The sequence below is a fragment of the Protopterus annectens genome, chromosome 2.part2, assembly GCF_019279795.1.
Source record: "Protopterus annectens isolate FY-2018-M chromosome 2.part2, PAN1.0, whole genome shotgun sequence".
Lineage (NCBI taxonomy): Eukaryota > Metazoa > Chordata > Ceratodontiformes > Protopteridae > Protopterus > Protopterus annectens.
In genome coordinates, this window is record NC_056730.1 from 521,482,450 (window position 1) to 521,501,142 (window position 18,693).

An 18,693-nucleotide genomic window follows, 5' to 3' on the forward strand; every position below is an offset into this window, starting at 1 on the left:
GAGTATGTTTTTGTGTGTTTATGTGTTTGGTTTGCTGTCGTGGTAGGTCTATGTGAGACTGGAATTGTAGTGAGTGTGGTTTCCTTCTCCTCCTGACTGGTTATGCCAGTACTGAGTTGAGAGAGCTTAGCCTCCAGTTTGGCTATATGGTTGCATCTCTCACATGTGTTGGAATTTGTTGGGAGGAGGAGAGGGTTGTCTGTGTACATGAGGCAGTTGTAACATTGCCTCAAGATTCCCAGGTTCACCAGCTGGACCGATGATCGATGATCAACAATATCTAATGAGATTACTATGGCAATTTCTTACTTTCTTAGTCCTCACTCACATTTCTGAACCTTTAGGTTTTTATTGAAAAGGTACTCCAGTACTTCGAAGACATTCTCATGCATACCCCACCAACTGAGAACATAAGACATGTTTACTGTTGCTATGGCTTTGTTTAAAACTTGTTTGAAAGCTAAGTTTAGCTCATGCAATCAGAAGTAGCATTTCTGGAGTTTACTGTTACAGAGCAGCAAAGACATCCTATATTTGGGTGGGAAAAACACTCATCAGATACTCCACCCTACAACTGTAACAGGATTATGAAAGTTTCTTGGCTTTAGTTAAACTTTCATATAGTTTGTTGAGGATTTTCTCAGAAGGCACAGACTTTATATTTCATATAATGATGGGTAGAAGTCTCTGATCGGCCTATACAATGGGTCCCTAAAGGCCATGTAGCTTTTAATAATTTAAAATATATATTCATTGATTTTGATGTACTGATATTTGCTGATCCAACATAATCTTTTTATATGCAGGTACATGTCGATGATGAAGATATTTCTGCTTTGCTGCTGCAGAAATCACCTCAGAGTAGGCGATATGCTACCGAGTGAAGCTGGAGTTCTTTGAGATGGTCAGTGTAGGGCATCAGTTTGAGGCCAGTAATCCTCTTTGTGAGGTACTTCTGTGGCCTTTCCAGTTGCTGCAGATGTCTTGTGAGGTACATTCCAAAAGGGGCTTTGTACTCTATAATGGGTCTAATGAATGTCGAGTAGAGTGGGACAATGACCTCTTTTTTTCCTGTATGAGAACCCTTTTGTGATGAGGTTTGCCACGTAGAAGTACTTCCTGACTACTGTGGCGATCTGATTATCAAAGGAGGCTACTGTTCACCTGGGTCCCAAGGTCTCTTATCACACATTTGGTGTTAAGTAGACTGCTGCCTATATGGTAGTTCATGGGTACAGAGCTTTTACCAAAGGGGATGACAATGCACTTTTTGGCATTGAGCTTGAGGCCATGGCTCTGACACCAGGCATCTGTCTCAGTGAGGCCCTTCTGTAGGATGTCCACATCGTTTGGAGACTCGACTATGGCTCCTAGTTTGTAGTCATCTGCGTACATCGTTAGCTAGAGGACTTCTGTGTTAGCCTGTACTTCAGAGAAGTAAATACCAAACAGGAGAGGTCCCAGGACTGAAACTTGTGGTACTCCACTTGTCACTGGTTTGAAGTCAGATTTGGAGTCAGCAACTTTTACAGTGTGGGTTCTGTCAGTGAGCCAGTTGGCAGCCCATCTTGTGACGTAGGGCTTTATACCTAGTTTAGTGAGTTTAGCTATAATTCCAGAATGGGGGATGGTGTCAAAAGCCTTGGCGAGGTCAAGATAGGCTGTGTGAACCACCTTACCCTCATCTATGGCTTTGGTGACTGCCACAAAAAAATCGATTAGGTTCAGGAGGCATGATCTGCCTTTCACAAACCTGAACTGGGTGGGGTCCAGAGTTTGGAGGTTACCAATGTCTTTGTTTATGAGTTCCATGATGATACATTCCATGGCCTTGCAGACCAGGCTCGTCAGGCTAATAGGGCGATAGTTCCCGGGATCAGTGTTGGCTCCCCCTTTGTGGAGTGGGATAACTGTTGCTGTGCACCATTCAGTGGGCACAAAGCCTGATTGAACATGGTGCTTAGGTGGGGAGCCAGTTCATTCTGAAGTTTGTGTAAAACGCAGCCTGGAATGTTGTCCAGTCCCATGTATGCTGTGTTTTTGGCTTTAGAGAGTGCAGCTTTTACCTGTGTAGTTGTGATTACAGGGACTCTGCATTCTTCCTGTACAGATATGGGCCATTTAGAGGGTGAGAGGGGGGTAAAGTTAGCACTAAACCTATCTGCCAGGATGTTGGCAATATCAGTTGGTTCTGTAATTTTCGTGCTGTTGTGCTGTAACTCAGAGCAGATCTGGGTGTTGCCATTGAGATTCTTGACATAGGTATAGAATGCTTTGTGGTTGTCCTTAGAATCAGTGGCTATTTTGTTTTTGTGGCTAGCTTTAGAAGCTCTTATAAAGGATCTCAGCTTCTTACTGAGGCTGACCAGGGAGCTCCACCACTCATGGGAGTTTACTCTCTTTTACAACAGTTTCTTCCTTCTGTTGTACAGTTTGTTTATGGCAGGGGACCACCAGATTGACTTCCTTTTTTGTAGGATAGTTTCTTGGTTCTGTTTGGGATAGCACGATCCATGCCCTCGTGTAAGTGCTTGTAGAGTGCATTTGTGTAGGATTCAGCAGTTGTAACTGTATTGTCCATCTGCATGGGTGTCATGAAGTTCATCATTTCTGTCTTAAGAAGCATGAAGTTGGCATTGGAGAAATTTTTTACCATGGTTTCCTTAATGGGGGGTGGGGGGCGGGATGTGGATATCTAGGGTGATTAGCTTATGGTCGGATCTGACCAACGAGGAGTTGACTTCAGGTGTGGAACACCAGTCACTCATGTTGGTAATGACTAGGTCTAGGATATTGTTGCCCTTGGTGGGGGTGTGGATAAGTTGATCCAGGGCATTGGAATTTATGAATTCCAGAAAGTGTTAAGCGAAGGAGTTGGTACATGAGTAGTTTTCCCAGTTAATGGTGGGGTAGTTGAAATTGCCCATTATTAGGGTGTTTGGCTGAACCCTAATATTTTCCAGTATATCAAGAAAAGAGGAGTGGTAATCCTGGGGCATGGTGGGGGATCTGTAACAATCTACAATTTGGATTGTAGTTTTGCCCAGAGTTAGTTGCACTTGGATAACCTCTGATGCATTATGCTGAGCAACTAGCCTGGAGGTTTGGATATCCTTAATGAGTATGGACACACCTCCACCTTTGGTGTTCCGGTCCATGTTATGTGGCCGAAAAGTGTGGTATAAGTTATATCCTGGTAGTGCAGGGGTGCTCTCTGGAGCCTTGAACCAGGTCTCAGTCACTGCACAGATATCGATGTTCTCCATTTTAAGGAATGCATCGAGTGAGTGCATTTTGAGATTTAGACTTCTAGCATTGAGTTGCATTACCCTCAGTTTTTGCTTGCCTGTTCCTGTTACGGTGGTGAATTTGTCATTTGAACCTTGTCTAAAAAAGGCACTATAGGGGCAGCAAGAGCCTTAGCCAGTATCCAGAATCCCAGGAGCGACAGGTGCAGGCCATCTCTGGCAAAGCATTGTGGTCTGTCGACCATGTCGTCCCAGACAGACAGATACTGGATCCCCTTAGAATGACACCAGAAGCTTAGCCAATTGTTGAAGTCAATCATTTTGTCCTTGTACTGCGGTATCATTCTGGGTGATGTTAGAATGCTACTCAGGGCTAGGGTCATACCTGCCTGGGCTACAAGATCGGAGAGCTCTTCCATGTCTCTTTTCATGTAGTCCAGGGAGGTATGTCTCAGATCATTCACACCAACATAGACAATGACAGAGTCATATTTGTACTTGCTGTGGAGTGACCTGAGTGTGTGGGTTATGTGGCGGATCCTGGCACCCGACAGGCAGCTGACAGTAACCTTCTCCTTGTTTAGCCTGGGGAGTGGGACATCAGTGTGCCTGACTATATGTTTGCCCATAATATCTGAATAAGTGAGTGGGATTTTCATGAAAGCATCAAGGAATTTTTTTGGAATTCAATTTTGGAAACATTTGTAATATTCAAGCAGGCTAGGTAAAAGGACCCAATGGCACAAGTATAGACAATGTTCAGACTTGCATAGGGGGTCCTGGTAGGAGTGGATGTGCATCAGGGTTCAGCTCTGTAAGCCCACTACTGCTCATACTAGTGATGGACTTCATTACCAAACAGGTTAGAGGAGACAATGTGACAAAGCTGTTATATGCAGATTATATGGCACTACAAATAAACTTTGAACAGAAACTTCAGCACATGATAAGGAACTGAAATGCAAAATGAATGACATATAGATGAACCTGAGTACAGATGAGACAGTTGTCTTCACAGCAAATGGAGAAATCAGAAGAAGCTGAAAACTGTGATAGAATGGAAAATAGTGGAACAAATTAACTGTTTCAAGCATCTGGGATGGGCAATTAAAGAGAAGGGAAGTCTGAATTGAGAAGAGCAAAAGTAGAATCAGAGGTGCTGCGGCTAACTGGCACAGAGTGTGTCAGAAGAATGCTAAAAGCTGAAAAGTAAGGTGTTCAAAACAGTGGTGTGATCACTGCTTCTGTGTAGCACAGAAACCTGGGCAGTAAAGGCAGAGCAGTTGTGGAAGCTAGACGTGATGGAGATGAAGCCCTTGTGATGGCTGGTAAGATGCGGGACAGATGAAGAAATGATGACATCATAGCAGAAGCCAAAGTAGCCCCAATTGCAAGAAAGTCAACAACAGATTAAGGTGGTAAAATTACCTTTGCAAAAAAGCAGAAGACAATTTGGTGAAGAAGATTTGAGAGAAACAGGAAAAAGTCAAAAAGAGATGAGGACTCAAAATAGTGTAAACTACATCTAACGGCTCACTTATAGCTGGTATAATGTTTGCAGCTACAACAACACAATGTCAATCCTTACCAACGTTCCCCTGCATAGCAACACAATCCCATACAATACAAGCAAACCTGCTACCACACACTAACTTAACCCAACCCCCAGCGATGCAGGCAACCTTCTGTCATTGAGAGCTCAGACAATACCAGATCAACTCAGTACCATAAAACGAGTGCTGCTGCCATATAGAAAGACTATGTTTCATTTATGAATCATTATCATTCATGCTAGAGTATACAGTACTACTGTAAAAGGCCGCTGGATACTGCACAGTGTGAATTATCAAGTAGCTATTATAGATGCTTTGCAAGACACAAAACTCTATTCAGTAAGCAACAGCCTTACATTGTAATGCTGTGTAGCACTAACAGGCTACACAGAACTACCTCTAGTCTTGAGTACACGAGTGCAAGCTATAGGTTCATAGGTAAGTACTAGACTAGCTGCCCTTATGGACTATTTTAAGCCTAGCCTTATTCACTTTTTGTGGCAAAATAACCTACCCCATTTGGTTATAGATTGGCCTTACACACTCCATTGTCGAATTATATATTACCCCTAATGAGAATAACTGGTATCATACCATATATAATTTCAGGGGATCCTTGCATGGGATAAAGCATTTAGGAGCTGCCTCTGTCTGCAGTCCTGGGGTAAAATTTCTGTTTCTCATTCATAGCTCTAAGTTGCATGTGAATATAGGCAGGGATGAACTTTGTTTTAGGTGGATGGAGAGTCTGTTACAGAGCAGAGGTATCCTCTGCAAGATATACCTGTTCCAACAAACTTTTCTTTTAATGTTGCAGAAGAGGTTTATATTCCCAGACTGAGTAGTACTGAGTGACTTGTTGATGCTTGTATACTTTAGCACACCAGGTATTCCTATGACATTCTAGAAAACAGGCACATGTGCAATGAGCACTGTAATTCTGTTTTCTGACTCTGGACTGTGGCAGCCCCTGGTAGTGCAGAGAATGCTTGCACAATTCAGTGAACAATCCTTGTAAATACCAGGTTTCATGTTACTTAGACTTATTGCACCATGTCACTATCTTTTTTGCATTTGGAAAACAAGTCTATGTGGTGGTGTAGGACTTTAGTATTCTTAAATAGTTTAAGGACATTTATCACCAGCATGCTCATCAGAACCTGACAGTACCTAAACACACTGCAGAACAAATAATAGAAACTGTTACTCAATAGCAGAAATTACTTGGTGGGATGAGATTACTAAAGTCTTTACAAGAAGTACTTCTCCATTGGTTCAAATTTTGCATACTACAAGATGCACTCTATTTTGTGAAATTTGTATGTTATTTTTGTTATTTTAATTGCCACTGTCTGCTTGTATTATGAGACCTAAGGATTAATAAGTACTACATCTGTTCATTAATGATACCCAGGTTCAAAAGAGGTCGATAATGAATATGTGCTTTTCGAAGAAATAAATTAGGGCGAACTGAAAAGTGGGAGTTAATTGTAAATGACATCCTAGTAAATAGTTTGCATAGTACTACAGTTTACTTCTTAATTATTCCTGCTTATAATGAGCATAGTACACATTATTGCTTCTGCTGTTTCTGTGTTAAAGGTTATCATGTGTGCAGGAAAAGTCTGCCCTCATCCACAGTTTAACTTAACCTTTTGGCTTATTTTCTCCTTACAGTATGGTGTAGATAGCAGGAACCACCCTCTGCTTTATAAAACTTTATTTCTTTCCTTAACATATGTATATGTGTATGTATTTATTTGCCTTAGAATTAACAAAGGAAAAACCCACTCACCTTTTTTAAGTTTAACCTCTCACTGGCTTTGGCAGAGGATGTGTTTCCACCTGCTTTATATAACACAGAGACAGGGAATCTGTAGTTTTTCCTGTCAGGTACGTAGGCAGCCCTCAGTCTTGCTAATGCCAGCATTTCCTACAAAACATGCACAGTGTGCTGGCTCTTACCAGTGCCGTTGGTGCAGACAGGAAGAGAAATAGTATAGGCGCACACAACTAATTACATTTTTTGGACAGTGACTCACATGTTGATGTATTATTCTTTTCTATAATTGCAACATCTTTACAGAAAGTAGTGTTTTAGTCTCCTGCACAACATAAAGACTTGTCAGTGCACAAGGATTATGGCTTTGATGATGTATATGCTACAATATAACAAAATCAAGGCATAGCAGTACAACAGAAGTAAGAAAGTGTAATGCATGAAGACATTCGTACCTCAGATAAAAAAAAGAAAAATCTCATAACTGCACTAATTCGAGAACAGAAGTCTGTACCTTTTTTGTACTGAGCTGTACTCTAGAGGTATAGATAACATGAGTTAGGAAATGTTTTTGTGCTATACCCCATACACAAGCATAAATAAATAAAAACACAGAACATTTTTCTGCGGTAGCATTGTTGCCTCACAGCAAGAGGTTCTCCCGTTCGATTCTCGGCTTGGGTTGGGAGTGCCTTCTGTGTGGAGTCTGCATGTCCTCGCCGCGGTCGAGTGGGCGTTCGAAAGACATGCGTTGAATGGGCATGCCTTCATTGAAGGTTGGGCATTGGGCTGGCAACTCGACACCATAAAAACCAACTGCCAATCTTTAGCGGACCAGAGTTCCGCTGTGGCGACCCCTAACCGGGAAAAGCCGAAAGACAAACAACAGAAGATTTTTCCACATTCAGTATAAAAAAAAACATCTTACTTCTGCAGAATACTAAATAGCAAGACAAGTTCCTTGAAGTTTAGTTAACAACTCTTGGTTTACAGTAATAGCTTTGAACCCTCTTGAAGAGTATGTGTTGGGGGGAATTGTCAGAACTTGTAAGACTATAAAATGATACCCTTAGAAAAGCCTGCAGTTCAAGTACTTTATTTTTCTGAGTATTTAGAACTACTAAGAAGAGGTTACAGCACTATGAGAACAATGCAAATCAGGGCCATTCTATTTACATGGTAGTTAAAAGAATAATTTCCTTAAATGGGATAATTTGATCCTTCCAATAGAACAAGGTTGTTTGAAATGTTGGTTTGAAGAGCTATTTCAGAGCTAAACAGTTAAGGCTCCTATACATAGCACAAGCAGAGAGCTATAATTCAAAGTGGAAAGGGGTGATGATGAAATGGGGGTAGCTCAAGAAACAAGGGGAGACTGGGATTTTGCATGCATACCTTTAAGGAGAATAACAATAATTATACATAATATTATATTCATAAAGTAGCAAAAAGTATTCTAAGAACTAAGCCAGCATGGGAATGGAGAAAGGAGATTCTACCAATTGGGATGACTGCAATTAGGGATATAGGCACTAGACAAGAGGGGCTGGAATTTACTGGAGAAACCTGGCAAGGAAACCAAGGTATTGTGAGCAAATAATTAGGGAAAGGTAATAAAATGAGAAGAGGCCAATAATTCATTTGGACTGCAGGCTAGAGAATGCCTTCCTATCAAGGACTGGTATCAAAGTATAGACAAAGAGAAAAGGAATAGGGGGATCCTATGTTAAAAACCAGCACTGGTAGAGTTTTTAGTAGAATCTAAAACAGAAGCTACTGTTAAAAAGGGATAATTAGTAGGATACTAATATTGCATGATAACTATAGGAATCAATCAGAGGAGGTTAGAAAGGATTGGGAAGAGAGACTGTAAAAACAATTCATAAAAAACAATTGGGGAGATATATGTATGGCTCCCAAACATGCAGCAAAGTCTAGATTTAGGGTCTTTGCTTGGAAGTGTTTGCATAGGTATTTTTATATTCCAAGAAGACTCCAAAGAATTTTTCCTCAGGTAGATTGCAAATGTTGGAGGTCTGATGGGGAAGAAAGAGGTAACTTGGAACATACGTTTTAGGAGTGTAATTAGTTGGCACACTTTACAAATTCCCTGAAGACTACTCTGTCAGAAATACTTGGTGAGAAAATTGGTGTAAATGAGGAAATTATTTTTTTGAGCTATGATACAGAATTAGAATTACCTAGACATAGAAAGACCTTGCTGAGTTTAATTCTGGCGGCTGGCAAAAAAAGAAGTTACCAGAAAATGGAAATTAAAGTCTAAACCAACTGTACTAGAAGTAGTGAATATAGTAACAGGGATAAAAGAATTGTAAGTGTGATCTTTAGAAAAGGGTAGGAGTGAATTACATTAAGAAAATGGAATTTTGGGAACAATACATGCAGAATAGTGTTTTGAAGGAGGACTGAGGTTTAAGGGAAGGCAGGAATTTAATGAGCTTTGTAATGTTTGACTAACAATGACCTGATAGCTTATAAGTGATGTATACATTTGACGACTAAAGCTATATCAACATGTTTTTTTCATTTTTTATAAATATATGATTTGATTCCCTATGCCATAAGTTATAATTTAATGAAGATGTTTCTTGTTTAAAAAAATAATTTAATTGTCTAGCATGACCCAAATAATGGGGGGGGGGGGGGGGCTGAAATGGATTCTGTGTACCAGGAAACAAAGCTGTTCCAGGGAACAAAGCAAAATTCATGATAGAAGTTTCTTTGTCAGATTCCATGATGGAAATTCTGTGGTAAACCATATTAAAATATAATTAGATGTATTGAGAGGGATTTTAATGCAGTAAAATATATCAAAATTCAACAAAACAATAAAAAATATTTTTTGCGTTCTAAGGTGGGTTTTTCCGTTAACTTTCTGTTTGCATTGCTGAGCTGCTTTTTTCAAAAGAAATGAATGTGGATGAGAGAGCTTATGTACTGATTTCAACTGTCTTAGGGTCGACAGACCCCGGAAAAAAGGTGGAGGGATCTCTGTAATATATCCCATGTCCTTCACTATTGTCCCATATACAAAACCCATCCCACAGTTCTCCACAGCTGAAAGTCTAGTTTCTTTCCATAAAATGAATAATTGCAAAATCTTCTGTGTGATAGTCATTTACATTCCCCCAGGCAATAACATCCCAATTCTTGAGGAAATCCTTGTCTGGGCATCTACTAACAAAAAAACGAGACTATCATAGTTGGAGATGTAAATATCAACTGGCTAGACATATCCCCACACCACTCTAATTGTAATATAAATCTATATAAGTTCACCCAGCTAGTTAACACCATAACCAGGGCTAATAATATTAATACTAATGGCTCAATCCTAGACTGGATTTTAGTGTCCAACCCAAATAAGATCAGTCCGCTGGTACACTCTCCAGTAGTATAAGTGACCACTTACCAGCTTTTATACAACGTGAATGTACCACAGCAATTAATAAACATCAGTACAGAGTTACCAGAGATGAATCACAGTTCTGTCCATCTAGCTTTAACCAAAGGTTGCTTAACATCAACTGGGATGCACTAAAATCACTTCCTCTTGATGAGGCAGTTGAGTTCTTCAACTCAACCTTCCTCAGCATACTAAACAGTCTCGCTCCCCTTAGACAAAAGAGAGCAAATACCAACCATGCCAGTTGCTAACAAGATCCACTAAGGATCTCATGAAATGCAGGGACAAATCATGGAAAATCTGGCAAAAAAACAAAAACCCATCTGACCTCGCCCAATACAAACAGCTCCAAAACCAGGTTAAGTGCCTAGTACTACAAAACAAAAAAGAACACCTACCTTACATTACAAAATCAACACAAGCAAAACCCAAAGAAATTCTGGAGCTCTCTCAACTCTTTATTAAACCTAGGCTCTAGTAATAATCCTTACCCAGACCCAAATAAAACACCCACTGAAATTGCTGCAACCTTCAACTCCCTGTTTCATAGATACTATAACCGCCAATCTAACCGCTACCTTTCCCATGACCAACTTGTCCACCACAGACCTCTCCACAGCTAACACCAGTACACCCCATATTCCCAATTTTACTCTGTCACCTATAGCCACCTCAACTATTAAAAAATTGCTTCTAAAACTCAAACCATGCACAAATGCCCTTGACAATATATCTGCCAAATGCCTGCAAATTTCAGCCAACTCAATCGCTTACCCTATCAGCATACTTCTCAACAAATCTTTTCAAGAATCCTCTATGCCCATCATCTGGAAAAAGCTTATATCCTCCCTCTACACAAGGGGGGCCCCAACATAGACACCACCAACTTCTGCCCCATTGCTATACTATCACCCATCTCTAAGATTCTGGAAAAATGTAGTCATTCTCAACTTCTTCACCATCTGACTCACAACCACATCCTCTCCCCCACCCAACATGGATTTAGGCCAGGACCTAGTACCACCACTGCCCTTATATCCTTCACAGACACTGTCAACTGATCCCGTGATGCTGGTAAAATCGTATCTTCACTATCTTTCTAAAGCTTTCAATACTATATCCCACTAACTCCTTCTAACAAAACTGTTTAACATAAGTACCTCACCTCAGACTCTAAACTGGTTCACTAATTACCTCACTAACAGGCACCAATCAATTAAATGGCAGAACTCTTTCTCCCCTTTCCTAAACACCACCACTGGTGTTCCTCAAGACTCCATTTTAGGCCTACTTCTGTTTAGCATATTTATCAATAACTTCCACACCACACTCTCTCAAGGCTCAGTCATCCAGTACGCAGAAGACTCCACTATCATCTGCACTGCAAACAACTCCTCAAAACTACACCACCTCACCCAAAGTGTCATCACACTGAATTTCTGAGTCTCTTATTTTCTTTGCCAGTGGTTCTAAATATAATGCAAATAACAAAGGAGAAAGATGACACCACTGCCTGGTTCCTCTATTTAGGCAAGGCTTATCAGAAAAGAACACTCCAACTTTGATTTTTGCCTGTATTCCCTCATATATCCTCCTAATTAACCCTATTATTGTATCAGAAAATGCAAATGCTTCTATTGCTTTACTCATTAAATGTCATCTTACTCTGTCAAATGCTTGCTCTGCATCAATAGCCACCAACAACAAAAATATTTTCTTACATTCTGCTTCCCTCTAGATCATCATTGTTCTATTAATATTGTCAAAGGTTTGCCCCCCTCCACAAAACCACATTGAGCCATATCTATCAATTTTGACAACAGATTTGCCATTCTTTTAGCTATCACAGACATAAACACTTTATAATCATAACTTAAAATTGAAATGGGCATATATGAAGCTAAATCTGATGTGTCTTTGCCATCTTTAGGTATTACAGCCACCACGGCTTTTTTCCAGGATTTTGGTACTTCCCCTCCTTTTAAAATTCTGTAAAACAAAACCTTCCAGATCTTTATTACTTTATCACTTTTTTCACTCTTGGCTTCTAAACCTCCTTAACTGTTAATTGCTGAGTGTCATCTACCTCTAAGCTTAACATAATAAAGACCTCCATAAATATTTCCATTTGCTCTTTTACTTAAGTGCTAAACAGAAAATAAAGGAGAACATGGATAATATGCATGAGTTTAGAAAGATTGCTCTTAAGCAGCTATGTTTGCTAATAGCTCCAGAGCACAAAAACTTTTGGCACAACAACTTAGATAACAGCAGGTAGAAAGGGATGTTGCCAAACTTCAGGAGCCTATAATAAGAAAAATAACCAAAGATCCTGTAGAGGTATTAGAGATATTTTAGAAATGTTATAAACATTTGTATAAATCAGAGAAATGTGGAACTCAAGAAAGAGTACAAATGGAAATATGGCAGACTTAATTATGCCAAGGTTAGAGGACGATGAGGCCCAATGACTAACAGATAAGATAGGAGGGAATGAGATAAAAATGATGATGTATAATCAATCTTCAGGAAAGTCTCCAGGAACAGATGGTATTCCTGTGGAAGTTTGGATGTTAGGAGGGAAGAAAGAGATAAACATCTGGAAGATTTTGTTCAACAGTATTTTAAAATGAGGGAAAGCACCAACATCTTGGAAGAAAGCTGTGCTGACTGTATTACCTAAGGATGGTAAACCCAAGCAGACTTCAAATAAATTTTCCTCAAGTAGATAAATGTTGGAGGTGTAATGGGTAAGAAAGAGACAAGTGGGAACATGTGTTTTGGGAGTGTAGTGAGTTGGCAAATATAAAAAATTCCATATAGGGTACTATTTCAGAAATATTGTGTGAGCAAATGTTTGTAGCTAAGTACATAATTTTGTTTTAAGCTGGAACATGGGATCTGAATTGTCTAGACATAGGAGGGCCTTATTAACTTCAATTCTGTTGGCTACCAAAACAGCAATTACTAGAAAATGAAAATAAAAGTCTAAAACAACAGTATTTGAAGTATTGAATATTATAAAATAGATAACAGAACTGGAAGAGGGATCTTTAGAAAAGTGAAGGAGCGAATTACATAGAAATAAATGGAAACTGTGGGAACAATACATGCAGAATAATATTCAGGAGAAAGAGTGAGATTATAGGTTCATAGGTTCATAGGTTCATACTAGGCTATCTGCCCGAGGGCATTTACAAGCCTAGGAAGGCAGACATTCTGCAATTTATGTGATGTTGGACTGATGATAATTACAAAGAAAACAAAGATATGTGATGTATAATTTGTGTAAATGGAAAAAAACTAATATGGTTTGTTTTCTTTTCTGTTAATGTACGTTTGCCAATGTCTTAAGTGTTCAAAAAGGAAATGAGGATTAAGCATCTGATAAACAAAGAGGAGATAAAAATGAAGGCTGTCAGATTAGCAAAGATAAATATTCAAAGGGAACCGTAAAACACCTGAAAATGTAAATCTACTTATTTCAAGCTTTTATTTTTATGATAAAAGATGTAAAAACTAGGACATGAAGTTGCTTTTTAGATTCCCAAAATTCTTCTAGCCATCTTTAATGTTCCCAGAAGGAAAAACATTAGAAATGTCTTCAAGAGTATTTATATTGGTATACCCCTGTGGCCATGTTTGTTACGAGGCTTAAATTATGAATAAGCCTACCACTTCAGCATTGTTTCATCAAGTTAAGTCACCTTACCTATGTTTGACTCAGTCCTTGTTTTATTGATGCCTTCCACTGAGCTTTGAAAGTAAGTATTGCAATATAACTGCATTGTAACAACAAAGACCTACACGTGTCTTCAATGTGCCAGCCTCATTCTATTGATAGTATACAGAGATGCAAACGTATGCAGATATACAGGAATTTTTGAATGTTCAATAAGGCAAAATAAAAAAAAGAAAAAAGAAAAAAAATGCAGTCCCCTGACTTACCTAGCAATGGGGAGAATGTTTAAATGATTTAAGTATACTTTTATTCATCTGAGCATTCAGATAAGAACATGCTTCTTTAATGATAGCATTAAAAACTTTCTAGAAAAAAATTCAGTTGACTTACAGGGAATCCTTCTTATCCTGAAAGAAAGGTACACAGAGCAGATGAGGAACCTTGATACATTGTTTATATTGTACAACCATTTTACTGTATAGTACTTCTGATCTGTATGTCTTAAACGTGCCTTCTGAAATTCTGAGGACCATAACTGTGACCCTTAGAATAGTAGAAATGAAAGTGTGAAAAATGTTTACTAGTCCTTAGATTGTGGTATATTGGAGTATCCCTTCTACTCTGAGGTACAACAATCACAGATTTAGTATAAACAAGTCAAAGGTGAGGGAGGTTAAACCTCCTACATCAGTGGGTGCAGGGATACTAGTTTCATAATTTGTTGTTTTGTCTGAATCACAATTTATTTTTTGTAATTCTCACAAGACAGATATGCAGTTGTCTCTCTATTATCACTTAATAAGAGTAAGAATAGTTTCCCCTTTTACATTTATACTATTTGATAAGGATTCTGTATTACTAGATAAATAAGGGTAAAAGGTGTGTAAATTTAGTACCACAGCAGTTACAGTATTAATGTATTTAGCTCACATGATTTTTATCAAAGCTCAATTTTTAAAGCAGATTCAGGAAATGTGTAGTCTGTTCTGTAATGAAGAAGGACAAAGCGTTAACAGTGCCCAAACGATCTGAGTTTGATTAGTGGCTTGTGTGTTGGAAGAGCTGAGTTAGGAAAAGGATAGGAAATGAGCAGAATATAGTTTGCCCACCCTGGAAATAGGGATTATAGCTTACCTTTGACCTCAAGTCCTGCTGTCCAGCAGAGGCTTGAGGGATGGACAAGTGTCATTACCAGGAAGGACACTATCTTGGTATTTCCTTAGGATGTATGTGTGGGAGTGTCCATGCATCCTTGGAGAGCAAAGGTATTCACATGGTGATGTGGGCACTCATGTCAGCCACCACTGGTGGGATTATGGACTAAAACAGAAATACCCCCTTAGTCGGTGCTCTCCATGATGGAGTGCAAGGGGAGGTGGCATTGAGTAGCCCTTCATCCTGTGGACAATTAGGGTCCATCCTGAGACATAAATAGTCTGTTCTTGGTGGTAAATCCAGACCTTCAGGCCACTGAGACAAGGACCCCCCTTCCAAAGCAGATGAATAGGTAAATGTGTACAGGCAGGGGTGCAAACTCCTCCAAGGCTGGCTGGCTGGATGAAACTCCCTCTCACTGGCTCTCTTTTGGGTACAGGTGGGCTAATCTGCCTTCAACAACAAATGGGCTTAAGAAGTATTGGAGGAATGTTTGATGGTCAATAGACATGAAGGGAAAAAGTGTATTGAGAAAATTTTAGTCTCTTTGTAACAGACATATTACCAATAAAAAGAGGATTTTTTAATTCATCTGCTAACTGAGTAAACCCATTAGGCACAAATAGGCAGAAGCCTGTTGTCACAGATTACTTGGAGCACTGCCTGATTAAGTGGAGTCATACAGTGGATAAATGGGGGCTGATGGAAAAAAAACCTTGCAGAGTGAAGTTTGTTGGAAGAGCATAAGCATTAATCCTCTGCACTAAATTCTCAAAACACTTATTTACTACACACTGAACAAAATAGGACATCTTGGAAGAAAACTGTGGTGGCTGTATTACCTAAGGACAGTAAAGACCCACCAGACCTAACTTCATGCAGACCCTTTTCAGTTTTAAACTATGATTATAATGTGTTACGTCTATAATAGCTAAAAGTTGCTCCAGCAACAGTTGCCATATCAGGGGCAGTTTTAAGGTGACTAGTATGGTTTCCAGCTCTACGTTTATGAAGTTCATAAATACTAAATTATTAAATAATTAATATGGTGATGCTGAAAACTGTACTTCCTAAATATATTAAGAAGGAATTCCTATGATAGATAAATATGAATATCTTATCAATATGTATCACTTTACCTTCATTATCAGTAGTCAAACACATTGCAACAGTTTCCACAGAATATGCCTAGGCAGCCTACTTCAACAACTTGTCAGGGCAGGATGGCTTGTTTCATCAGAAGTCCCATTGCTTCCACCTGAAGGAGATGTATAGTATACACAGTGACAGCCTTCTGGGACAGTTTCCTGTCAACAAAGACAGCTCTACAGTAATGCAATGCATAAACAAACAACAAGGAACCGGTACTTTCCAGCTTTGCAAAGAGGGTCCAGATGTGGGAATGGGTCTTGCAAACTAACCTTCATTTATTGATGACTTATAAAAGGTTTATAAATCCAGGTAACAGCTGGTTTGAGTAGGATAGTAATCTTTGTTCATAAATGAAAGCTGAATTCACAGTTACTACAGTACAGTGCACAGATATGAGGTCTCCCAGAAGTGTGCCTGCTTACTATGCATCACGACAATCAAGTCAGAGTGTTTTGATCCCTCATGTTGCACAAAAGGGCTTGTTAAGTATATACTTTTTTCTTTTCATGGACTCAGAGCTTAATTTCTGTTGTTGTCGTTCTTCCTTTTCCCCTGATTTAAAAAGTACTACTCTGTGAAAAACAGGACAAGACTAACCTAACTTTGATCATTATGTCTTGTCCAAACTAACCATAATGTTCTTTCTTAATAAACCTGTTATATTTTTCACCTTAGCTATTACCTCTACGCAGCTTCTTATTGGCACTGCAACAGTGTAAGGTATTATGTTTCATTATCAAAATTCTTAATCTATCAGCATGGAAGAAAGGGGTTTAGTTTCTAATACCAGATCCTTTACATCTCATGTTTCAAACATCTAAAAGCTGGAAGACCTGATATGACAAAGTCTTACATAAAGAACTGAAAAATATTTGTTTCTTGGATTGTGCTACAGCATATGTGTCCTTTACATTAAATTATGCCCTAGTTATTAAACTGTCTTAATGCTTCATATTTGTTTTAATCCCTAATATAACTTTGTGTATCTGCAGTCTTTGCTTGTGTGCCATCACAAAGGTAGCACCTTAGCATTCTGTTAGGTCCTTCCTACACGGATTTCTTTACTTGGGACCATCAAAAAGAAAATTGTAGTAATAGTAGCTATTAATCAAATAATCTAACTGCCACTTCTTAACTAAACTGTGGGAATGATAGCAAACATCATTTCCATTTGTGTTCATAGACATACACAGACAAGTCAGCTATTAATATGCCAGGAGAGCTAAGAAATTCAGAAAGACTGATCAGCTTTTTGGCTCATCCTAGAAGGGATAAGAAGGCCTACAAATTAATAAGCATCTATGTTTGATCAATTGTGTTGCCTTTTTTGCTATAACAGGTACATGGTATAATACAAACTCATGGAGCTAGGGCAGCAATTACATCTTCAGCTTATTTTTGAAGTGTTTATGCACAAGACATTAAATTAACAGCTATATGGTCTACTGCACACACCTTCACAAAACACTACAAGTTAGATAGTGAAGTCCATGGTAAGGCAGGTTTTGTCTTGGCTGTGCTACAGGCTAACCTGTAAATGTCCATCTTCCATTGATATAACAATACTGCTTCAAACTCTACCCATGTTATGATTTGCTGTTACAGTGACCCATCCCCAAAGAAGATGGTGACATTGACAATTGTGTATAAATATCCTTATATAAGCTATAGTTTTCCAAAATATGTTACTGTAATATTAAAGTTATCATTCTTTCATCTCCCTAAGAAGGTGTACATAGATTTATCAGGCTACTACAATGTTGTGCTTTCTGGTTATAAGGTTTACAATATTTATAAGTCCTTATGACAGACAGAAGGGGTTTGAAGAACTGGAGAAGTATTTTAGCAACTCTTCTTCTTCTTTCGGCTGCTCCCATTAGGGGTCGCTACAGCAGATCAACTGTTTCCATTTCTCCCTGTCCTCTGCATCTTGCTCTATCACACCAACCACCTGCATGTCCTCTCTCACCACATCCATAAACCTTATCTTAGGCCTTCTTCTTTTCCTATTACCTGGCAGCTTCGTCCTTAGCATCTTTTTCCCGATATACTCTGCATCCCTCCTCAGCACATGTCCAAACCAACGTAATCTTGTCTCTCTGGCTTTGTCTCCAAACCTTCCAACCTGGGCTGACCCTCTAATATACTTATTCCTAATCCTGTCCATCCTCGTCACACCCAGTGCAAATCGTAACATCTTCAACTCTGCCACATCAAGCTCTGACTCCTGCCTTTTTGTCAATGCTACTGTCTCCAACCCATATAACATAGCTGGTCTCACTACCCTCTTGTAGACCTTCCCTTTCACTCTTACTGGTCCTCGTCTGTCACAAATCACTCTTGGCACTCTTCTCCACCCACTCCATCCTGCCTGTACTCTCTTCTTCACCTCTCTTCCACACTCACCATTACTCGGAACTGTTGATCCCAAGTATTTAAACTCATCCACCTTCGCCACCTCTACTCCCTGCATCCTCACTATTCCTCTATCCTCCCTCTCATTTACTTACATATATTCTGTCTTAGTCCTGCTGACCTTCATTTCTCTTCTCTCTAGAGCATATCTCCACCTCTCCAGGGTCTCCTCCACCTGTTCCCTATTCTCACTACAGAGCAACATTAGTTGTATATGAGTGCTTCATGCACTGGTCAAGACTGTATGAAGTATTTGTGAAGGACAAGCATTGGTCTTCACA